The 23,379-nt window shown below is 40.2% G+C and overlaps 1 long non-coding RNA gene across 1 annotated transcript; it reads left to right on the top strand.

Moving 5' to 3' along the window:
• Positions 1-14,553: 14,553 nt before the first annotated feature.
• On the top strand, positions 14,554-19,877 carry LOC138050028 (uncharacterized). The gene is made up of 3 exons (XR_011132531.1): positions 14,554-14,677; positions 18,477-18,780; positions 19,818-19,877. It is a non-coding gene; the product is annotated as an uncharacterized lncRNA (long non-coding RNA).
• The last annotated feature ends 3,502 nt before the right edge of the window (positions 19,878-23,379 follow it).

Raw genomic sequence — 23,379 nt, 5'->3', positions numbered from 1 at the left:
AAAAATAATAAATTCGTTTCCTTTTTACTATGCAGTTAGCCTGCGAATACAGCCTCCTCTCCTCGCATCCCGTCACTGGGAGGTTTCACGCGTCCCACGAGACGGGGAGCAAGAAGAGGCCACTGTATTCGCAGGCAGGCTATTCTGAAGGGAAACTAAAACAAATAGACCCTTCCAACGGTTTCATTAAGCGGGTGAAGGAGCTATGTCTTGGTTAAGTTTCAACAACTCCCCTTCAAACTGGTAAATTTTACTAATTTTAAGGCGCTTGTCGGATTTTGACTAACTCGTGAACGTCAAAAGTTGATAAAAACCGTGGAACTGTCTATTATTTAATCATAACCACACCATCTACATTAATTGAGGATTTATTTAATCAACATTCGACATTCGATTGACAAAATGCGTTATTCTTACGACTCAAAATTAATAATCCGTATCACTTTCTTTGCCAGAAACACATAACATATTCTTCAAGTCCGAATTGAATTGTCCTCAAGAAGAAAACTCGTGTTTTCAACTTTTCTTATACGTCACTGAAATTTACAAATTACTGTAATTGAGGAACAAGAACATTGCTGATAACCGAACAGAACAAGAAAGAAATGTAATTCAACTAAATAACTAGCACCATGCGAAGTAAGCTTCTATTTTGTGAGTGCTTGTGTTTGCACAAGTTCAGTTAATATTTTCTCAGCGCTGATCAAATGACATCTACGCAATCAGATTGGCTATGCAGGTAAAAGATCATGACAGACCTGCTCTGACTTCCTTACGTGTCTTTGCCGTGGCGACGCTGTAATATGTGTCTTCAAAGTTTTGCTCTAACGAGCATGTCTTTTAGTGATTTCCCTCTTCTGTATAATATGATAGGAGGCATTTTGAAAGTGTTATTCAGCACTGGCTGATTTTCTATTACACTCCATTCTTGCATCAAGAGTTGTTTAAGGTTTTTAACTGCTGGATGATATGTTGTGACAAATGGTATTATTCTCTCGTGAGTCTTTTTTGTTTGTTCTCTTAATGCCGAACGCCTTCCGGAAAATTTTACTTCAGACAGTGTGCCATCTATTAGGTTTTTAGGATAGCCGCGAGCTTCAAGTCGCGTTTTAAAATTCGAGATGGCCTTCTGGAATTTTGTTTTCGAGGAGTTTGTACTTAAGAGTCTGATAGCCTCACCCTTTATGAAACGAGGTATAATGGGTGTATTGGAAGGTCTCGGTCTGTTTATAATGGGTTTTGATGTCAAGGATCGATTCTGTTTCCAATCTAACTCCTTTGTAAACCACTGTGTCAAGAAAAACGATTTCGGTGTATGAGATCTCAGCTGTGAATTTTATTGATGGATGATATGTGTTTGCTTGTGTTATAAATATATCTACCTTTTTGTATCCCAAAGCGAGAAAACGTCATGGATATAACGTTTCCATGCTTTAGGCTTTACCCTAGTTTGGTTCAGTAGGTTGGTTTCGATTTCGGCCATGAATATGTTGGCAAACGCCACTGCCATTTTTGTTCCCATAGCCATCCCATGAGTCTGTAGATAATTTTGCCCTTTGAACTCAAAGGAATTTTCTTTATGTATGAGGCCTAGCATTTCTTTAACATAGTGAGATGGTATAGCAGGATTATTGTTGTGAAAATGCTCATATGCACTGCATACTGTTTGAATTCCATCCTCTTGTGGGATGTTCGTGTACAAGCTTGTGACATTCATAGATACCAAAATAGTATCCTGTGGAATTATTGTGTCCCCAACGAAATTTAAGAAGTCAGTTGTGTCTTTGATACACGATTTTTGTCGCATGGCAATAGGCTGTAATAAGTGATCCACAAATGATGATATGCTTTCGGTTGGCCCATCACAACCTGAGATAATTGGTCTTCCGACCGGTTTTGGTTTGTGGATTTTAGTTAAGGTATAGAAGATAAGTATCCTTGGTGGATTGGGAGTTTGTGAAAGCCATTCGTTTGTCATGTCATCGATATATTTGTCATTGTGGAGCTGAGAAATGAGCTCTTTTGCTTTTTGCAGTGTTTCCGTGACCATTGGTTTTTCAAGAGGCAGATAGTGGTCTCTGTTGTTAAGTTGGATCAGGCGTCCTTGAAGTTTGTCGGTTATATGTATTGAAGATCACTGTTGTGCTCCCTTTATCGGCTTTTTTTAGGTTTATAGGCGTGTTTTGTTTCAACTTTTTCACTTATATATATTCCTTGCGTGACAAATTGTATTTTGGCTTTTGCAAGTCTAACTTTTGCAAGTCTAACTTTGACGTTTTCCAAGTACCTTTCAAGGGCAACAAAGGGTTGTACTGGTGGAACACAGTTCGATTTTACATGGGATGGATGTTTTCCCTTGTCGTTTCCGTGAAATATGTATTGGAGACCATTCGTCTCGCAAAATGTTCGAAATCAGCCAACAATTGTCGTTTGATTTCATTTTCGTTAGTCACGGGTGTCGGGATAAATCGAAGCCCTTTTGACACTACGCTTACTTGGCTTTCAGTTAATTTCTGAGAGATTTTTAAGAAATTTTTCGTTTGTCTCCCTTTCTTTGTTATGTCTTTCTTGTTTGGCGATTTTTCTTCGACTTATGCGTTTGTCATTTTTAAAGATTCCCGCTTTTAAAGATTCCCCATTTTAAAGATTCTCGCTTTTAAAGATTCCTCGTTTTAAAGATTCCCCGTTCCCCGTTCCTCATTCCTCAATCCTATTCTTCCATTCCCGTTCCCCGTTCCCCGTTCCCCGTTCCTCGTTTCCCGTTCTTCGTTTGAAATATAGCCGCCGAAAATGTTTTTGAAGTTGATTTCTGTTTTTTGTAACTTGAGTTATGTATGCTCGACAGACATTTTGCCGTCACGAAGCTTTGGCTTGTGTTGGGTTAAAGTAATTTCTGAGTTAACGTTAAGTTGTATAGTGAGATGGGGCGTGTAAATGGTAAAACGATACAAAACGAACTGCACAGCTGTAACAAAGCCCATTTAAGAAATTCCTGGGTTTGCCGTAAACCCTTAATTAAAAGTTTTCACAGACCAACGGAAAGTCTAAGCATACCTGGTATAGAACACGCCACTGGAGCCAAGTAAATTTCCCTTATTCGAAGCTTCAGGCTTGTACGTCGAAAACGGAATAGTTCATTTGAGTTGACAAATGTAATATTTGATAAGCTAATTAATAATTTATAAGGTGACTCCAATTTAATCATTTAAAGCTCATTTTCCTCTGGTTGAAAACATAGGTCGTCAAAGTCCCATGATACTAATTAACCTGTCTAAACTTATATTTATAGCAATGTGCCTTACAATCTCTCATTTTAAAGGTTATAAAGTAGCTTTTTCAGTGAAAAAATATGTATTCAGGATAAAAACCAAGGAACTTTCAGACAAAAATAACCCTAAGTACAAAAATTCCGAAAAATATTTCAAAATAATTGAAATATTTGAAAGGGAGGAAAATTCAAATTGCATGTTCTGGTACAAAAAGTTGAAAAAGAAATGTTTTTGTAGTTAATCAATATTTCCAGCAAATTTGGCGAAAAAAGAATCATCCGTGAGGCCCTATTAGGGGTTATCGGGATACGGGATATTTGGGTAAAAAATTATAGGGATACGGGATATTTGGGCGGAAAATTAAAGGGATACGGGATATTTTTAAAAAGATTCTGGGATATCGAAGTTATCATTTTTTAAAAGAATCAAATAAGAATTAACGGGATACGGGATATTTTGGCCAAAAATTAATGGGATACGGGATACTCAGACCCCCCCTAATGGGGCCTCATCCGTGAATTTTACAGAAATTTTTTTTAATTATAGACGTCAACACCTGTCATTTCTCTATGACGACAAACAAGGGCAATTGTGTTTTTCCACAGTTAATTAGCTTCACTCTTAGGGTGGGCAAAAACCCTGAACAGTTGATCAAAACCGTTTTTAACCAAACTTTCCGAATTTTTAGGTCCAAATTATGAAATATTCATTGATAAGAGTTTAATTGATCATCTAGCGCACGTAGTGGTTCGTGGCATTTAAAAAACATTGTTCACAAACGTTCATAAAAACAACTCGTATGCAAATTTTTATCTTCCTCACTAGTTAACCATAATTTCTCCATATTATTTTCCAGCTGCCGTTCTAAAATTGCTTGAAATTGTTTCCCTGGTATGTTTCCCATCCTTTAACAGAGGTTTTTACTAACTACAACATTTGACTTTATATAGACACGATTACTATCAATAAGTTATTAAGTATTAGGTAACAATAGACGTGGCAAAAAAGAACAAAGCAACTAATCCTAACTGCTCCTCCATTAGTTTTCTGTTGTTTGTTTGAATTTTTGTTTTTTTGGTCAATTCTATTGTTACTTAATAGTAAATGAGTTAGTGATCGTGTACCGGTATAAATTCAAGTTTTGTATTAACCGTCCACTTCTGAAGCCGCGGATGTCCCTAGATGCATACGAAAGGTCAAGTAAAAAATAATTTTAAGAGGCTTCGTTTATTGGAAATTATAAAATGCCGTCACTCTTGACTTCTTTTAAGAATTTTTTTTAAGTTCACTTATTTGTATGTATCTAAAAACATTTTCATAACGCAGGAAGTTTGTCATATGACTTTCAACCAATCAAATGATTGCACAATGTGTTGATCATTACAAAGTTCGTGAAATGAGGAACCGGAAATTCACAAAGCAAGCTTGCAACCTCAACATAACTTTAACAAATAAGACAAATTCTGAGTGAAACTAATAACGTTTTTCAGCAATGTTTTTCAGAAAGTATGTCTCGAATACAATAGAACGTGTTTAAAAATGGAGCATCTGGAATATTTAATCAATTACTGATTGAGGGCGACTAGTTCATTAGCCTATGGCTATTACGTACTACCCTCATAAAATAAAGACTTTACATAAGAGCGCAGAGATAAGGCTTCCAGGGTAAATTTCTTAAGCCAACAAACCTTACTTTTACGTCACACCTCCGAACGACGACTGCTGGGTCGGTTCTTTAAGGGAGCTTACGAAACGACGACGCCGACGGCAGCGAGGACTTCATTTAAAAATACAAGTTCGCGTTATTCATATCACTAAAAAACTATTTCATGTCGTCTCGCGTTAAAAATGTGTAGTAACTGTCGAGGAACTAAACTGGTATGAGTGGGTTGGAAGCGTAGAGAGAGAACTGAAAATTCATTGTCATGTGCTAATGTCCTCCACAGAACCTTGAATGTGGTCATTTCACGTCGTCCTTTAGAGATCACGGCAAAGAAATGTACCAAAATGTAAAACGCACTTGCAGAGCCATTGTTTTTTCTCACTAAACCTATTGTTTTGTAGCTTCGTGGTTGCCGTCGGCGTCGTCGTTTCGTAAGCTCTCTAATATTAGCAGTCGACCTTGCGGTGTTGCCAAAAGAATCCACCTTACAAGAAGGGCTTCTCTCCACTAAAACATTTACTAATTAGAAGGTGGTTTGGGGAAGTATTGATTGTGTGGATGGTGAGTTGAGAGAAAATCACAAACAAAAGTTAAGGTTAGTTTGTATAATGATGGGGAAGAGAAATTCACAAAGCAAGCTCTCAATCGTTAGATAAGGTTAACAAATAAAACAAACTCTGCGTAAAATTAATAACTTTAATGGCAAAACAGCCAGATAGTGAAAGAAACTTAAATTATGTAAGACTCGGATAAACAAATATTTGAACACGAAAAGTATTTCGTTCTTAAAAAAAATAGGAATCTCGTAATAAATGTGAAAAAAAAAACTATACTATAATCTTTGTTCTTAAAAAAAAATGGAAAAGGGTTTTTTCTGAAAACTAAGGAAATCCTATGCAATCTGAAACACTGGTTCCATGAGGCAAATCCAAACAACCCAAAAGTTAAAAAAAAGCCGCGAGTGTGACACCATTAGGTTCGTAAATGACTGAGGATCTTCAGGGGTAGAGCGCAACCGACCATCCGACCCTTTCGTGCCGAGTCAAGAAAGAAAAAGAAAAGAAAAGAACAACAAAAGTGCTGACCAGAGATGTGACTCTGTCGAAAACCAGAGATTAAAACCACGGACAAACTGACGTGTTCAAAATTGCAAAGTTGATTAATTAAGCAAAGTTGAAAATAACACGTACAAAAAACACTTTTACCAAGTATATATCCTATGACTTCTGAAGTAAAATTATATTTTAAAATATAGAAAAAAGAAATAAATAAAAGGAAAACATGATTACTTACATGGAAGAAAAATGTGGTAAAATTTCCCTCTCTACAAACTTTTCAAAGTCTCCCTGTTACTATCTACGTAGGACACCGAGCATAACAAAAAAGAGAAAAATGTTCATCAGAGTTCAACACGACAAGCAGGTGGTTTAATAACGCGACCATTCCTCTTGACCAGAGCTCGAGTAGAGGGTGCAGGTTCCACTGGGTCAGCTGCAGGTTTCGTTAACAGTAGGGAATCCGTTTGTGGCACTAACCGCTGTGTTTCAGCTGCTGATTTCGCTATTGGCAATGATTCTGACTGCACCACTGATCGCAGCTGTCTGCGGTTTCGTCGGTAAGTTCACCCATCCGACTCAACAACGTGAGAATGTAGACCAATCATTTCCTTGCAAACAGCCTGTGACCAAGTAGATGCATTTGGCTTCTTCATCCTGACAATTTGTCCAGGTTGCAATTCAGGCAGTGCAGTACCCTTTAGGTTGTAGTAGAAAGCCAATAAACTTTTGTTGTACATCTTGTAGGTGTACTGTCTCAGGCTCTAGTTGTTTACCTGGCAACGGTGACAGATTGCGTGTCCTCCTGCTGGACAGCCTTTGTGCAAGAGGTGAACCAACTCCCGCGTGGGTATTACGATAATCAAATAGTACGAGATATGGGTCATAATGTCCGCGCACTGCTTTCTTCATGATACCTTTACAGATTTTAGCTGCACTCTCAACCTTTCCGTTACTTTTGGAATGAAGCGGACAGCAGGTGATGTGTAGAGAATGCCAGCCACTTGCTAACCGTGCAAATTCTGTTGAAGCATACTGCGAACCGTTGTCAGAGATGACTATCTCCGGAATTCCATGGCGGCTAAATTGCATTTTAAACTGCCGTTGCTGAATCTGTCTTGTCCAACTTATCCGCCTCAAGGAAAGAAGATTAATAATAAACCGTAATCAGGTACTGACGCCCATTAATTAAACAGGAACAGGTCTGTGCCAACTTTTTGCCAAGGTCTGGATGGAATCTCATGGGGCACTAGTGGTTCTCGAGGCTGATCTGACGTATAAGTGTTGCAAATCCTTCAACTCGGTAAAACACTTCTCTAGCCCGTCACAGACATCCTTCAATACCCAGATGAGAAGAGTGGACCATTTCAATCATTTCTTTTCTTAGATTGGAAGGAACAGTGAGGCGCTCGCCTTTGAACAGGAGACCATTTTGGGCAATGATTTCTCTAAACTGGAAATACGGCTTTTCCTCTGCTGAAACTTCATCCAGACTCTTAGGCCAACCTTCAAGAACAACTGTCATGAGCATCTAAAGTTTGTCATCCTAAACAGTACCGTCTTTGAATTCTTTCAATCGTGGTTCTGAAATAGGAAAATCCTCCACAAGTACTATCAAGTTCATGGCAGTACTCGGTCCGTGTGGGAAGTTAGTCCAATTAGGCTCGGAACAAGGGATCAGACATAACCATCAAACTTCCTTTCTGATACTTAACATCGAGGTTATATCGCTGCAAACGCAGTAGCATCCTCTGTAGACGCCTAGGACTAGCGGAGCCAAGGTCCTTCTTGAAAATAGCTTCAAGAGATTGATGATCCGTTCTAACATGAACAATGTCTCGACCGTGCAGGTATGTATCAAACCTTTCACAGGCAAAAACTACAGACAACAGTTCTTTTTCAATCTGAACATATCGACTTTTGGCTGGGGCTCGCACTCTTGAAGCAAAAGCTATTGGGTGACCTTCCTGGGGTAGCGAGGCACCAAGTCCACTGAGTGATGCATCACACTCAATTGTGACTTCACCAGTAACATCATAGAACTTCAACACTGGGGCTTGACAAACAAGATTCTTGACACTCTGCACAGCTTCATCATCAATAGGCAGCCAAAACCATCCTTCGTGTCTAAGCTCCAGTCGCCTTAACGGTTCACACACAGATGACAGCTTAGGAAAGAACTTTGCTAAGTACGTGACCATGCCCGGCAGAAATCTCTTCAGGGACTTGACATCGGTCGGGGTAGGCATATCACGTATGGCGCGAACTTTGCTAGGATCAGTAACCACACTATGAGATGTGAGCAAATGGCCCTTGAGAATGGCGAAGGTTTATCTTCTGAGGATTAAGTGTCAGATTGAGCATACGACATCTTTGCTAAAAAGCTGTTTAGATTCTGACCATGTTCCGTCACTGTTTCATCTACCGTGTCTCCGTATCCACAAACCAGGAAGTCGGCGGCAATCACTTCTATTGCTTGGAGACCCTCAATTGTTTCATGCATCTTTCTTTGCCACACCTCGGGTGCGGAGCTGATGCCAAATGGCATCCTCAGCCATCAGAATCGGCCAACATGGATGTTAAAGGTGGTATAGTGACTGGATATGTCACTGAGTTTTACCTGCCAGAAACCATTTTTGGCATCCAATACAGTGAACACTTTAGCGTCGGTAAGTCGAGAAGTCACATCCTCAACTGTCGGCAATGGGCAGTGAGCAATGGGCAATGAGCAATGGGCAATGGGCAGAATGCTATTAAAATAGCATTGTTCAAATCTTTAGGATCCAAAAAGATCCGGACTGATCCATCTTTTTTGAGAATTGCTAGCAAACTGGACACCCAGTCAGTTGGCTCTGTAACGGGAGCAATAATCTTCTCAGCAACCATCTTGTCAAGCTCTTTCCTCATTGCCTCCTTCTTAGGGACAGGAACTCTTCCTCTTCTCGTGGGGTGAACAACAGCTGGAACATCCTTGTTGAATTACATTTTGTACTCTCCCGGCAAACAGCCAATACCTTCAAATACCTCCGCGAACGGTCCAAGCACGGGATCGCTTTTGACATACACAGTAACTACGTACTAACTCTTGCTTGGATGCCTCAGTTACATTATTCACAGAGTTCTTGTCATCATCAGATACCATAATTTTTATGAGACCCGTGCCTTGCCATGAGATGACTTGAGGCCAAGAAAAGGTGCAAAGTTTTAATCCACAATAACAAAGTTAAGGTCATGCTTGTTACCTTTATGTTCCACTTTCAGCCATGAGCCTTTCTCTTTAAAAGATCATGCATAACTAATGTAATGTCCTTAGGAACAATTTTGGCTTTCTTTTCAGTTTTGGCTTAAATGTACTCCTGAAGAGGCAAAATATTCGCTGTAGAACCAGTATCAATTTGAAATGACACAGACACTGAATTGTTTAGAGCGAGAGAAACAAAAGCTTGATCCTCTCCACAAATACTGTGAATGTAGAAGACTTCTTCTTTAACTGCGTGGACTTTCGCCACTTGAGACTTAACACGACAATCGACAGCAAAGTGTCCCTCTTTACCACACTTTCTACATTTTTGACATAAGGCTGGGCACAATTTCCTTTTCATTGCATGTATACCACCACAAAACAATCACTCATTAGACTTTGTGCGACTCTTGTTAAGAGAGAGAGACTTGCGAGGTGGGGATTTTCGGTGCTTGCCCTTCAAAAGACATTGCAACTTGTACGTCTCTGCATTTATTTCTTCGGACGCTGCAAATTCTTCTGAGATCTCGCTCGCTCGACTCTAGATTGAGTTACTTGACTTGCCTTGATCGTTTCAATGCCTTTATCTAAGTCGAGGTCCCGCTTTCCAAGAAGTTTTTCACGAAGTCTGTCATCCTTTACACCAAGAATCAGTCGGTTGCAAACAAGAGAATCACGAGTTACGGTTTATGGGTAGAATGGCTGCTCAATCTGAGTACATACGGATTTTTAAAGTTCTGTTTCGTAGACCAGCTCGGAGTTGGTCCACTCGTGAGTTAATCTCCATATACACTGAATTATCGTTAAGGTTACATACGAGGTACCGTACAACGGAAAAAACAGTGGGGCGCGTGAGGAACCGTAAAATAGAAAGCACGATGTAAACGAAAACCAAAATTTGCCACGTAGTGAGTGACAAAAGTATTATACTTAAGAATGTATTTTTCTCTGTGTCTGCAGGTAGGGATAATCTCGTTGCGCTTGTTCAAGGTTGCCATGTGTGGCTTAGATATCTGGTGGTTTCTCCATCTGGTTTTAAACTCTGTTGCAGTCAGACCGATGTATGTCTCAGTGGTTTCCTTGGTTGTGACCTTACAGATTGGTACACAATTTATTTTTGCAAGCATTCACCCCGTAGCGTGCACTCATCTTTTTCTCTGCAGTTGCACATTTTTGTGGTTTTGTCTTGCTGCATGGGGTTGTTCGGTTTTCTTTAAAATGTTTTTGTTATGACCGTCTATTATTTGTTTCATGTTCGGTGTACAGCTATAGCTCAATTTGATGGTGTTTCGGTTAAATTTGTGATCAGTTGGAAAACATGTGTCGACAAGGCTGATGAACGCTCTTCCTATATTAGATTTAACGTTTCTGTTAAACGGAGGGTTAAACCCTATGACATCTCTACGTCTGTTCTTTTGCTTTGGTGGTCTTTGTGGTGTAAGCTTGAACTGAAGTTTGAAGGTGTAACCGCTCTTGTGTAATGCTTCCTGATATGGGGCTGCAGCCTCGTTGAAAACGTGTTTATCAGATGAACAAAAGCAAAAAAAATTGTGTACACTATGATCGTGGACATTTCAAGACTTCATACATCAGCAACTCCGGGGGTCCCCGAAATCCAGTCTCCAGGCCCCGCTGGCTAAGAGAAACGATGGAATCTAGGAGCGAGAATGCAACGGTCTACGACCATCTGAAGCTGTCAGTGTCGGTCTTATCGCAGACGATCGTAAAAACAGGAGGCAAATGTTGCCATAAGGAGGCTCGAAAGGGTTTTCAGCTGAGCGCGCGTGCATAGGCCACACACGCAATTGTAAAGCTGCTCGCGTCAGCTATGATTCAAAATGGGTCACCAGAAATAAGCAAATGCCGATAATTTTGCTTACCTTTCTTCTAATTCCTATATATATGTGGAATTTAAATAGACATCTCCTATTCACGAAAACTACGAACATTCTACACAAACGGTTTAATGGTCACTTAAATCCGTTTGTGTTGGCCTGCAGCTCCACTCGCGCACGGACTCGAATGAGAGGGTGACGCATGCGTAAATGCTGGTCTTGTAAGCCCCTTATTTTTCCTGGTTTTCCACCTTTACTCGTTTGTATCTCTGCTTGCGAACGGTGATTTTTTTTTTTTTCATTTTTTGCCTGTTAGCTTAGATTAATTTAAAACGTTTGTCTTTCAAATTTAAAAAAAAATTCTGTAAGTGAAAAATAATTAGAGAAACATTTCCAAAAATTTAAGATAAACTGGCCTAATGATTTTGTTGAATAAAAGACTTTAGAGATTATTTGTAACATTATCTGGTAACGCTGAATGGGAAGATTTTACCATTCCGTTTTTTTTTTTTCAAAAAAAAAATATATGTTGATTTTAAAGCTCAAACAAATGCCTTATATCGTTGCCATGGTAATGTTACTTTGGAGAAAAATGTGATGTGAGAAATCTATGATAGGATCTTAATACCCTGGCCAAATTTCGTCTGGAAAGATTACCCTAAATGTACCTAAAGACAGAATATTCTTATTTTGTTTGAAAAAAGGAGAAACTATTTCGAGCCTCCTTAACTCTGAAGCGATCGCGGACAAGCGTACCTCTAATCCTCTGCGAGGCGAGGAGAAAAAGGAGCGCACTTATTCCAAGTCTGATTGGACATTGTTTCAAGGCGAACAATACTGTGTCGCCCATAGGACACACATCATCTCAGATACACGTTCCATTAATTAATTTAAAAATTGTCTTAGTTGGAAGCGTCGTAATGGTCGGGAAAGTAGAACTAGGATGCTTTCCATTAGGCCAAAATTTTCGGAAATTGCGTGCTGAAGTCAAATGGAAAGGTCCGTATCGGATCGGTCCGACCGGAATATTTGAGACCACCTCTGGAGGTGGACCTCTTAGACCGGTAGGTCCGGTCCGACAGAAACATGTCATTGCATTTACAAAAATTCGCGTTCACCGTGGTGTGACCGAAATTTCGGTCAAAACGTAAATGAAACGCTTCGGTCCGGTTGGAAATTGACTTTTTATGAAAAACGTAGTTCCAGTTTTCCTTGGTTAGTTCTCCTACCTGTTGGTCAGGCACAATGGAAAGCACCCCTAGGATTCAACTTTCCTGATCATGCAGACCGTGTACCGCAGATCGCCGTAGATGCCTGGGACAGATGTTTCCATGTGTCTGCGACGTGGCGCAAACCTATCAGCGATCGTGTCGCAGACCGATCTCAGACCGTTGCATATCATATGGAAACCAGGCTTAAGTTGAGTTGGAAACATTTGGAGGCGTTACAGTATTGACTACACCGTTCATAATAAGGCAGATTTTTTTTAAAATAAAGAAGATTAAGAGGAAGAACATTGGATAATTTAAACAAAGGTACAGCGTTGAATCAAGCATTTTTTTTGGGGGGTAATGTAAACTATTTAAGCAATAGACCACAAGTTTCTATGGTTTATAGACTGATAAACCACGTAGGATGCTATTAGAACACTCGAATAATTCGTAAATCACTCGCCTGCGGCTCGAGATTTACGAATTCTTCGAGTTTTCTTCCAACATTCCAAGTGGTTTGTCATGCCTATAAACCATAGAAACTTGTGGTCTATTGCTTTTATATAATAATTCAGAAGACGCGCGATTTTTCCATGAGTTTACTGGCACAATAAACCATAGCTGATTAACCAATCAGAGCGCGCGCATTGATTTGGTTATTATATAAATTACTGTATGCGCAGACTATTTGCGCGGACTACTGCTGATCGTTTTTTATTGAAACATTACATAAAGTTCATTGTTATTGTTAGTTAAACATCAGGGGGCGGGGAGGGAGGGATGGGTGAAAGTGCTGTTCACAAGAGCAGAATTGAAGTGGTGCGTCAATTTTTATGAGACAAATTGGTTTACCCGTGAGGGCACAGCAACTAGCGGTGGAAAACTCTCTTGATGGTGCGCAGCTGTAGACTGTGGGTAGAAAACACGGACGAAAACAAGGCGGAGGTGATCGAAAATCAATTCCAAGCGCTCCTAATATTTTAAGCATAGTAAGAAGTGTAAGCATAGTAAGAGGGTTCTACTTGAACTACAGCAACTACGGCTCAGCAGAGCATGAAAGACACGGACTTCCGTTTCTAACTCTTACAGCTACTAGAAGTCAGCTACTGAGGTCCTCCCTGGGGTTTTGGGGAAGAAGGGGTCATAGCTAATTTGAATGGGCCATTTCCGAGGTGCTGTTTGTCTCGGTTTCGAAGTGAGTCTTGGTGCTCAACTATTGTGAAGGAAATAAGTTTGATTTGCATAAGAATACGCAATTCATTTCCATTTGAATGGTTGTGCACCAGGACTCGCTTTGAAACTGAGGAAAGCAGCAACTCGGAAATGGGCTTTTGAGGAACAGGGGAACAAAAATGGTGGGTGACACCATATCTTAGGGAACAAGGGAGCATAAACCATTTCAGGGATCAAGAAAACAACCCCCTTTCCCCCTACTACAGCAAAAAGGGTTACAGTTACTGATCATGCATACCTGCCAACCCCCAGAGTACAAAAATCTGGAGACGTCAAGAAATATTTGGATCGGAAGAATGTCATTTTCAATAATGCCTGAATGCCCTCCGAAAATCACCCGAAGGCCTTCCTAATGTTCTCGACCTCTCTAGCGATCTCGGCTAGAACAATATGGCTTACCGCACATTGCTATTGTTCCCACAACCGCGCCAACTTGCTACCATGTATCACGGTGTATTTTCCTTTTTGACATTTCGAAAATAACGAAATTAATGAAAAATATTTGAAAAAGGAACAATAAAAGCAAGGTGACACACGCTACGCTATGCACCTACATCATGCTGATGAGGCCCAAAAGGCCGAAACAGCTGTCCATAGCCGTCCATTGCTGCTAATAGACCTTTTTACCCATACAGCGGCCATTTTGATTTCTATTGTTTCGAATAGCCATTATGGGATGCCCAAGGGGCAAATACATATCAATTTGCCCCCTGGGCATCCCATAATGTCTTTCGAAACAATAGAAATCAAAATGGCCGCCGTATCGGTAAAAAGGCCTATTGGCCGAGAGAAATGGTTGTGCGCATGCGTGATGTGTTGGTCACACCAGGTTGTAAACCGGGTTGTCGGGTTGGTATGGTGTTAGCGTGTGTCACCTTGCTTTTATTGTTGTTTGAAAAAGGCCACGCTAGGAATTTCCCGGGTGATTTTGTGCTCTAACCGGGAGACCGGGAGATTTGATGACAAACTTGGAGACTCCCGGGAAAACCGGGAGAGTTGGTACGTATGAAATTTTACTGTAATAAACTAACGGCGTTTATACATATCGGCGTGGTTTGGACGTATTAAATGTTCAGCTCACTTGAGTACGCTATATTTGCGTGACCTTAGCGTGACCAAACATTTATGCTGATTGGGATCATTTACTATCAAGCATCAAGCATCGTGAAGGTAATGTTCTCTTGATGAAAGCATATTTTTAATGTATCGATATAATTTCGGATAAGTTTGATTCTTGCATTTCGTCAACATTCCTAGTTTTGTTCAGGGCCCGGTTGATTCAAACGCACGAAAACCTTTAAGATCCGGTGAATCGAATATAGTCACTTTCCGACAGTTTCAATCTGTGCGAGATAATAGTATTCGCATACGTGACCTCGAAATTACACACTCTAAGCATATCTTAGCAAAGACTTGGTCAACGTTTAACGTGGAGTATATTTTATGGATAGTGACCTGTCCAAAGGATAAAGTTATCTAGCCTTTGAACGTACCGACCAGTCCACGTCAGGCGTTCCGAACGCGGTATGAAACCCTTCAAAAAATTGCAAAATTGTTTGTATTTCTTTAAATTTATGCCCCTACTGATAGAAAGGACAAGAAGTGACTGCTTTTTAAACGTGTTTATCTAGTTTTAGAGCTTGTATTAATCATAAATATTCTGCCAAATTATGTACAATTCATGTAGCTTAAGAATAAAATACAAACCAAAATTCGAGTGGAGTTAAGGCTTGTGACAATCAATGCGAATGACTTTAAATAGAACAGGTATCATGCAGGTTTTTCTGTTGTTTCTAATATTTCTCGCCACGTTTTGCAAAGTAACGAAAATTGTCAATTACATAATCATGTGATAAGCCAATATTTTTAGGGTGGTATTGCTGCAGAATACTGTAGCGACATCGTGTAAAGAACGAGGCTTATGGCAATTAATACATGCTATTCTTGTGCAAATAAGGTAAAGTCTCCGCTTACGAGCCAGAAGGCTCATCAGGCCGGCGCTTATCTCCGGTTTCCTTAGCATGAAGCGACTAGGAGTATTTATACTCCCCCCTGGATGGGATGCTAGTCCATCGCAGGGTTACCCCCAGCTTTACGCCGGTACCCATTTATACACCTGGATGGAGAGAGGCACCGTGAGAGTAAAGTGTCTTTCTTGTGCAAATAAGTGCCAAGTATTCTGCAGGTTAGCTCAGTAAGAAATGCCAGAGGCTTTGAAATTGAATTGAACAGCCAAGCAAGCAATGGAGAGCAAAAACGCAGCGCCCTCTAAATGTGTCACGAGATGTCACGAGTAATGTTGCTCGTGATCAAGTGATTCTTTCAGCTGGTAATTATAGTAAATTGCTGTCACTGTCTTAAAAAAGCAGTGTACCTTGCAACTTTATGTATATATTATATTTAACAATTATTCGCTTCCGGCTCATTGAATATCGTTGAATATTCACCGACACGAAGCCAATGAGAGCGTGCAAATTATGTATAATCTGAATCACAAATGTGAATATTACTAATATATTAGAAGGCCTTGCATGTCAATAATAAATAATTATTTATCGTTCTCAGAGAATTATATTTAAATTGTAGAGATTGGAAGTGACAGTGCATTTTGCAATTGCTACGAATTAAAAATAATCCATGTTGAAATTCAGGAAGAGTAAGTGGATTAGTCATGCAGCCATAAATTTGTTGTGAGGTAATGAGGTTGTGAGCTCTCCCTGTTTTACACTGGTATAAATATTTAGTGATGTTTAGATTGGAGTATGTTGAAATGCAATTAACTTTGAGAAGTCTCTCTACATGTAAGATCTAATATCTTAAAAAGTTCATTCATTTAATGAGATTGACTGTCTTCCACCTGGAAGATGCAGATGAAAGTATCACTTAATAAACGAATATGAATGTGAGCACAGACATGTGCAGAATCACTTCAATCTTGTGTTGCTTGACACATTTTATGAAGGCTCAGACCTCAAGTACCTTCCAGGGGAGAGACTTGTCAGAGATAGTTAATCAGTAAACAAAGTTTTGGGGTAAGAAGTCTCCGATTAGAAATTTTCCATTCTTGGTGTACATGTACACTGAGGGTCTAAAGATAAAAAAAAAAATTACAATAAAATATTGTGAGTACAATAATAAGAAAGTATTCTCTTTTGTCTCACAATGTGGTCACTTGTGATGTAGATCGTGACGTTTCGACTGCATACTGCTAGTCTTCATCAGGCGATGAGGTCGACTGGTTACACTTCACCTTTTAAGCAGGATTGTCTGCTGTGATTGGTTGGTTTTCAGCAGCTATGATTGGTGCATTTTGATCTTCGCTTTACTTCGTTCCAAAGCGGGAATGAAGTAGAGTTTATTGATCGTGATCCTCATTGGTACAGGGTCAAAGAGGCGATTCACATAACACTTCACCCTAACAACATCAACAGGGATAGTCGAATAGAAATTCCGGAAGCATGGATGCCCACAATCAAGAAGCACAACCACAGGAGAACTGTACGAGAGAGACTGCCGAAGGAACAAAACACCAAAACAGCGAGGATCAAAATACTCCAATCACAGCTGCTGAAAATTAACTAATCACAGTGGAGCATCCTGCTTAAAAGGTGACGCGTAACCAGTTGACCTCATCACCTGATGAAGACTAGCAGTATGCAGTCGAAACGTCGCAATCTACATCACAAGTGACCACATTGTGAGACAAACGAGAATACTTTATTATTATTGTACTTCACCACAATGAATAACAGCAACCTTTTTTACGATACTTGTAGTACTTTTACTGCAATATTAAGGTAGTTCTTGACTTGTGAAAATGTACAAATGTAGGAAAGGATAGTCTCCTATGCAGCTGTTTAATATCCAATGACTTTATCGAAATGCTTGCCTCCATTTAAACTAACACCCGATCCAGGCTAGCCAAACAATGTATGCATTGTAACAGCCATGTGTTGCAGGAGATAAAGGAAAGTTATTGTACTCCAGTGTTTTGCGGCCATTAGTAGTTTAGTTCAAAATGAGCGACCCTGACAGTTCTTTGAACCATTATAAGTTTGACATATTGGTTTGGGTCCCAGACCAAAGAGGTCAAGGTTAGAAGAGACGTGTGTTGTACGGCAAAGTCTTTAGTGTCAAACTACATGTATATTAAATTAATTCTTAAAATTTCCTTCAAAGAAAACAAAGGGCTTTGACGTCTTGTCAGAAATGTGGTTGTCAGGCTTACATTGCATTTTGCAGGGGTGACACCAAGATACAGTTTGTTTAGCTGAATCATATTTATTCTCTGTGAGACATGGCCTTGTCATTACAAAGAGAACTATATAGGATAATACAGTAGTTTGATAGTTCTTTAATGTGGCAGTGGTCTCAGTTTGAATCCATTTTCACCTACAAGGTTAAATTGGTGATCTTCATTTTACTTAAGTTGAATAGTTAGCAACTACATGTATGAACCCCCCAAAAAGGACAGAAAACATCTATAGATATCTTCTCTCAAACTCTGTCTTATGCATTTCAACACATCTTGTTAATGTTTCGTATCATCTTATCGGTTTCTTTATTGATACAATTATCTATTCACTCTCAACATTACAATGTAGTAAGGGAACAAAGAAGTGTACTATGCACTTACCGGTAACCGTAGTCAGACCCTTCAGATCTATAGTCCTGTGTCTTCACCACTACACTACAATGACAAATATGCTCAACCTCTTTTCATTATTTACCTAATTTGCATAATAAGTCAATTGATATCCACGTACATGTATAATAACCAAAACTGACCCTAATTTTCTTCTGGGCTTAATTTAGGCCCCAGAAAAAAGTTTCTTCAATTCATCTGAGTGCATATTCAACCTTGGTAGGTTAAATGAGGATCACTAATTTACTACTTTTTCAAGGCAAAACTGGATTCAACCTGAGAATGGATTTTAAAGGCAACATTGATGTCTCCCATCTATTTTAGATTCTAAAGTGATACCAGAGTACTTCCGCAGCGTACAGTGTTATAAGATGGACCAAGAGATATCAAGTAATGAAAAGACACCACTGTTAGGAACAGAACATCCTACTTTGGAAAACCACAGAACACATGATGTTCCAGTGTATGACACCAAACCAAATGGCCCTTCACCACTTAGCCGGTCATTTTCGACAGATTCAAACCAATTTGGAAGTACAACAGTAATCTCCTATCACAACATTTGTTACTCAGTCACCACCAAGGAGAAAGGAATAAAGAAAGAGAGACAAATTATCAAAAATCTAAGGTGAGGGTTGTGCTACTGTAACATCATTTGAATGTTATTTTGAAGAAAATAAAGGATTTTACCACAATTGCTTGTAATCTCGTAATCTGATAGGTTAATAATTATTTACCCTTGTCAATAAGAGTCTAGACAATGCTGTATGTGTCATGCTCACATCAAGTTGTCACGCAATGTAATAGCCAATCAGGAACGCCCATTTGGGAAATAAACCAATCATATTGCTCTTTCTTTGTGTCATGATTTTGCTCACGCTCTGAAATAAAAACTTTCTTTAGTGTTGAATATTGTGGTAAAAAACAAATCGAAAGTGGTTCAGTGTTGTCTGTACTCTTATCGACAATGATATTTGTCATCACAGTGGTTAAAATTTGTTCTGGACTCACTCAGCTGTGCCTCGTGAGTCCACAACATTTTGACCATTGTGATGACGAATATCATTGTCGATAAGAGTACAGACAATGCTAAACCACTTTCGATTTGTTAAATTAAGCAAGCAAGATCATTGTTAAGTTAAAGTAGTCGATAAACAGATACTTTCATAGTGGAGACCAAAACAAATTTAACAAACATTGTAACATGGAGTAGTGGAATTGAACATAGGGAACATTTGTGCACAGTGCTCTGACCTTTGCTCCAACTCTTCTCTTTATAAAGTTTTTTATTCTTTAACCCATTGACTCCTAAACCACCCCCTATTGACGAGTAAAATTGTGTGGTATCAGACAGAGTAAAATCTGTTAATGATTATTTGGTTTTATCAATTCCTCTATTCACTCGAAACGTCAGCTTTCCAAATCATTCATGGTGGTAATAATACTAATTCGACCTTTATCAACACGTTTGATAAAACCAAATTTTTCTGTTTGACTCTCCCATTGACGTGGCACCACAGTTTCTTTAGAGACTAGAAATTTGTAAAATCTATTAAGTCTCACTCCAAGGATTCACTTGGTTAGAGACGACATAGCTTTTGAGTGGATGTAGGGGTTACGGGTATTACTATAAATTTAAATTCTTCCTGTATTTCATGATTTAAGTGGCCTTGTGCAACCTGGATTAAATGCAATACTTGGACCAACAGGAAGTGGAAAGACAACGTATGTATAATATAATAGGATATCAAATTTTCTTCCTATTTTTCAACAAATGTCCTATCTTCATCCTTTTTATTTTTTCCTTTACTCTGAGACCCTTTTTAAGGAGCAATACGGTTTCTTGATAAGGTACCCAAGTGGTGAGGGAATTTGATGAGCTAAAAGGGATCAGTGATGAAGGATGTTTAGGTCTTTTTAATTTGTATAATGAAAAAATCTTAAGACTTCTCCATCAATGATCAAAGACCCAAAAAACTGAGGACTTCCTCCCACCTCCTAAAAGTAAATAAGACATCAAACTATAAATGGGATAAACATGATTTTGATGATTGTTGAGTCGTTTCTGGTGAATTATCACAGAGTCCTGATCATTTCCCACACCCCCAGCCCAGAATGTTACAAACAGAGACTTCAAGAAACAAGTGAATGTAAAACTGTGATGAGAAAACACAGCATTCCTTTTGTTTGCAGTGGACAGTATAGTAAATCATTTATGGAAAATGGTCTAAAAGGTCTTAATTGTTTTTGTTCTGCGTTTACCACATCGGTGTAGTAGACCTTTGGATAATTCTTCAGGAATTACTTACGGTCAACTGCAAACAACAGAAATGCGGTATTTTGCTTGTTAGTTAGATTTTTTGCTTTCTTTGATGGTGTCATTGTATTTGGTCTTTGTCTTTCACATTCCAGCCATGGTTGTGTGAACAATGAGGACCCTGCAGTATTTCACATGAAAATGACTCACAGCTGCCCTTTGTAACCAACAATGTTTTGCTATTAATCATAACCATTACAATTTTCTCAAATTGTATTGGTGTATTGACTACTGTGATGTTTATGGTCAAATAAACACTTGAAGCCACTTGTTCGAACACAACAGTATAATTACTAAACAGACATGACGACTACAACATACAAAAGTTCTAGCTCCTAGACCGCGTGGGTCATTTGCATAAATGATTGCCAAGTCTCAAAAACACTACATCTCTCCCCTTCTTGATGACGGACTTTGGAAACGCGTAAGTGATTGACCTAAACGACTTCTTTAAACGACTTTTTTATAATACGAAAACGGCAAACTGAAACGTGTTACAGAGTCACAAAAATCCATTGCATGCTTCTGGTGTCTAGTTCTCTTGAACAAGTAAAACGTAGTCTGCAAATCTCGCAGGAGGCCTTGTCTGCCTTTGTGATCGTCGTAGGCCTGCAGTAGGGCTTGAAGACTTTGTTATCTTGTCCAGTTTCTGAATTTCCAGTGGTTGGCGATTAGCTGAAACGTCTTCGTTCATCTCTTGTGTGTGGTCTCCAGTATGCTCGATGTGACTGGGGACAACTTTGAACATCGATGAGTTGCGCGTAACAGTTTTGTGTCCGTCGCTTGCGGTAATCATTGATCCTTGTTTCTCTTCGACTACAAGAGGCACTGGGTTAAACGGGGTACTGAGCCTGTTGGCCTTTGGTTGCTTGACTAAAACTGTATCTCCCAGCTTGATATTGCTTTCTCTCACACCTAGCTTTTGGTAAGCATACGCCTTTATCTTCTTTTTCTGCTCTGCGTCTCTCTGCGCCAGGTTCTTCTGGGTCTCAACAATGGTTTGTTGGCGGACTGGTGGCGTTACTTCCGGCAGGGTGGTTTTGAGCTTCCTCTGGTTAAGTGCTTCGCAAGGTGAGATGCCAGTAGTCGAGTGAGGTGTCGCCCGATACTGCCACAGAAATCTGTTGAGCTCTTGTTTCCAGTTCTTATGCTCGATGGTCGCGGTTCTCACGCATTTTTCTAGTGTCATCATGAAACGTTCTGCCTCGCCATTTGCCCTTGGCCAGAGAGGCGTGTTCTTGCGGTGTTGAAAGCCTAAATGCTCAGCAAAATTCTTGAGCTCCACGCCGTTGAAGGGGAGTCCGTTGTCGCTCTTTAGCACTTCAGGAATCCCTTGTCTTGCGAAAATTGCGTCGAGCTTCGGGATTGTGGATCTGGCGGAAGTGGATGTGACAATTTCCACTTCCGGAAAAAGGCTGTATTCGTCGATGACAACCATGAGATAGTCTCCAGAAGGAAGTGGTCCTAGGAAGTCCATCGCGAGTTCTTTCCACGGAGCGGTTGGTAGCGGTGTCATCCGTAGAGGTTCGAGTCGCTGTGCCTTGCAAGTAGTTGCTGCTTGACATGGTAGACAGCTGTCGACTTTCTCCTTTACCATCTTGTCCACACCGGGAAACCAGACTTTCTCTCTGATGAGCTGTTTTGTCTTTACGATTCCTTGGTGTCCAACATGCGCCAGGTCTACAGCTCTGTTTCTCAGAGTGTTAGGGACTACGATCCTATTTCCCCTCAATATTGTTCCCTTGTAGACCAATAGTTCGTCCTTCACTTTCTTGTACTCTTGTACTTCGGGATCCGTCCACAGGTCGGTTTCAATGGCCTTGATAAGCGCCTGGAGCTAAGAGTCTTTCTCCGTCTCCAACTTGATTTCTTGCATTGTCATCGCTTTTGGTACAGCTTGGTTGCAGATGTAGTTAACATAGTCTTCCGCGATGTTGCGTTCTTCAAATTCTGCGGTACTTGGGTGTCGACTCATGAAGTTGGCCGGGTTTTCAGTGTCTTTTCCAGGTCGGTAGATGAGCTGACAGTTATAGGGCATTAGCCTTAACTTCCATCTATCGATGCGTGCTGATGTTGGTTTGTGACTGTTGAAGATCCTCAGAAGCGGCTTGTGATCTGTGGCGTTGGTGAACTCTGACCCATACAGGTAAAGGTGAAAATATTCAGCAGCCCAAACTACTCCTAGCATTTCCCTCTCGGTCTGGGAGTATCTGTGCTCAACGTCGCTGAGTGCTCGGCTTGCGTAGCTGATAACTTTACAGTCTTGCACCAACAAAGCTCCTAGTCCGACGGGGCTCGCGTCGACTATCACTTCGGTCTTCAGTCTCGGGTTGAAATATGACATCACATGATTCTTGGTCAGGGTGTCTTTCAATTTGTCGAATGCTTGTTGCTGCTCGTCGGCCCACAGCCAGGGGGTCTCTTGCTTGGTTAACAGTCGTAGCGGGGCAGTTATCGTAGCGTAATCTGGGATGTAACGGGACACGTACTGAGCCATTCCTAGAAGTGACTTCACCTCACTGACATTCTCTGGTTTGCTCATGTGGGCGATCGCCTTGATCTTGCCTGGGTCTGCCTTGATTCCGTTCTTGCTGAAGATATGTCCGTAGAACTTTATCTCACTCTTTGAGAAGCTGCATTTTTCCTTGTTCAGGCGCACATCGTGTTGCTGGAGACGTTGCAGCACACCACGGAGATTCTCGTCATGCTCCCTATGAGTTTTTCCGAACACGATGATATCGTCAGAGATATTCTTGCATCCAGGGAGGCCTGTAGGTATTTCCTCAATTGCGTTCTGGAAAATCTCGGACGCCGCGTTGATTCCAAACATTAAGTGTTTGTATCGTCGAAGTCCTACGTGTGTGCTGAATGTGGTGATGTGACGGCTCTCTGGTGCTAGCTCGAGTTGGT

Source organism: Montipora capricornis, chromosome 5 (assembly GCF_036669925.1).
Source record: "Montipora capricornis isolate CH-2021 chromosome 5, ASM3666992v2, whole genome shotgun sequence".
Classification (NCBI taxonomy): Eukaryota; Metazoa; Cnidaria; class Anthozoa; order Scleractinia; family Acroporidae; genus Montipora; species Montipora capricornis.
This window is presented reverse-complemented; position numbering and strand designations above follow the sequence as displayed.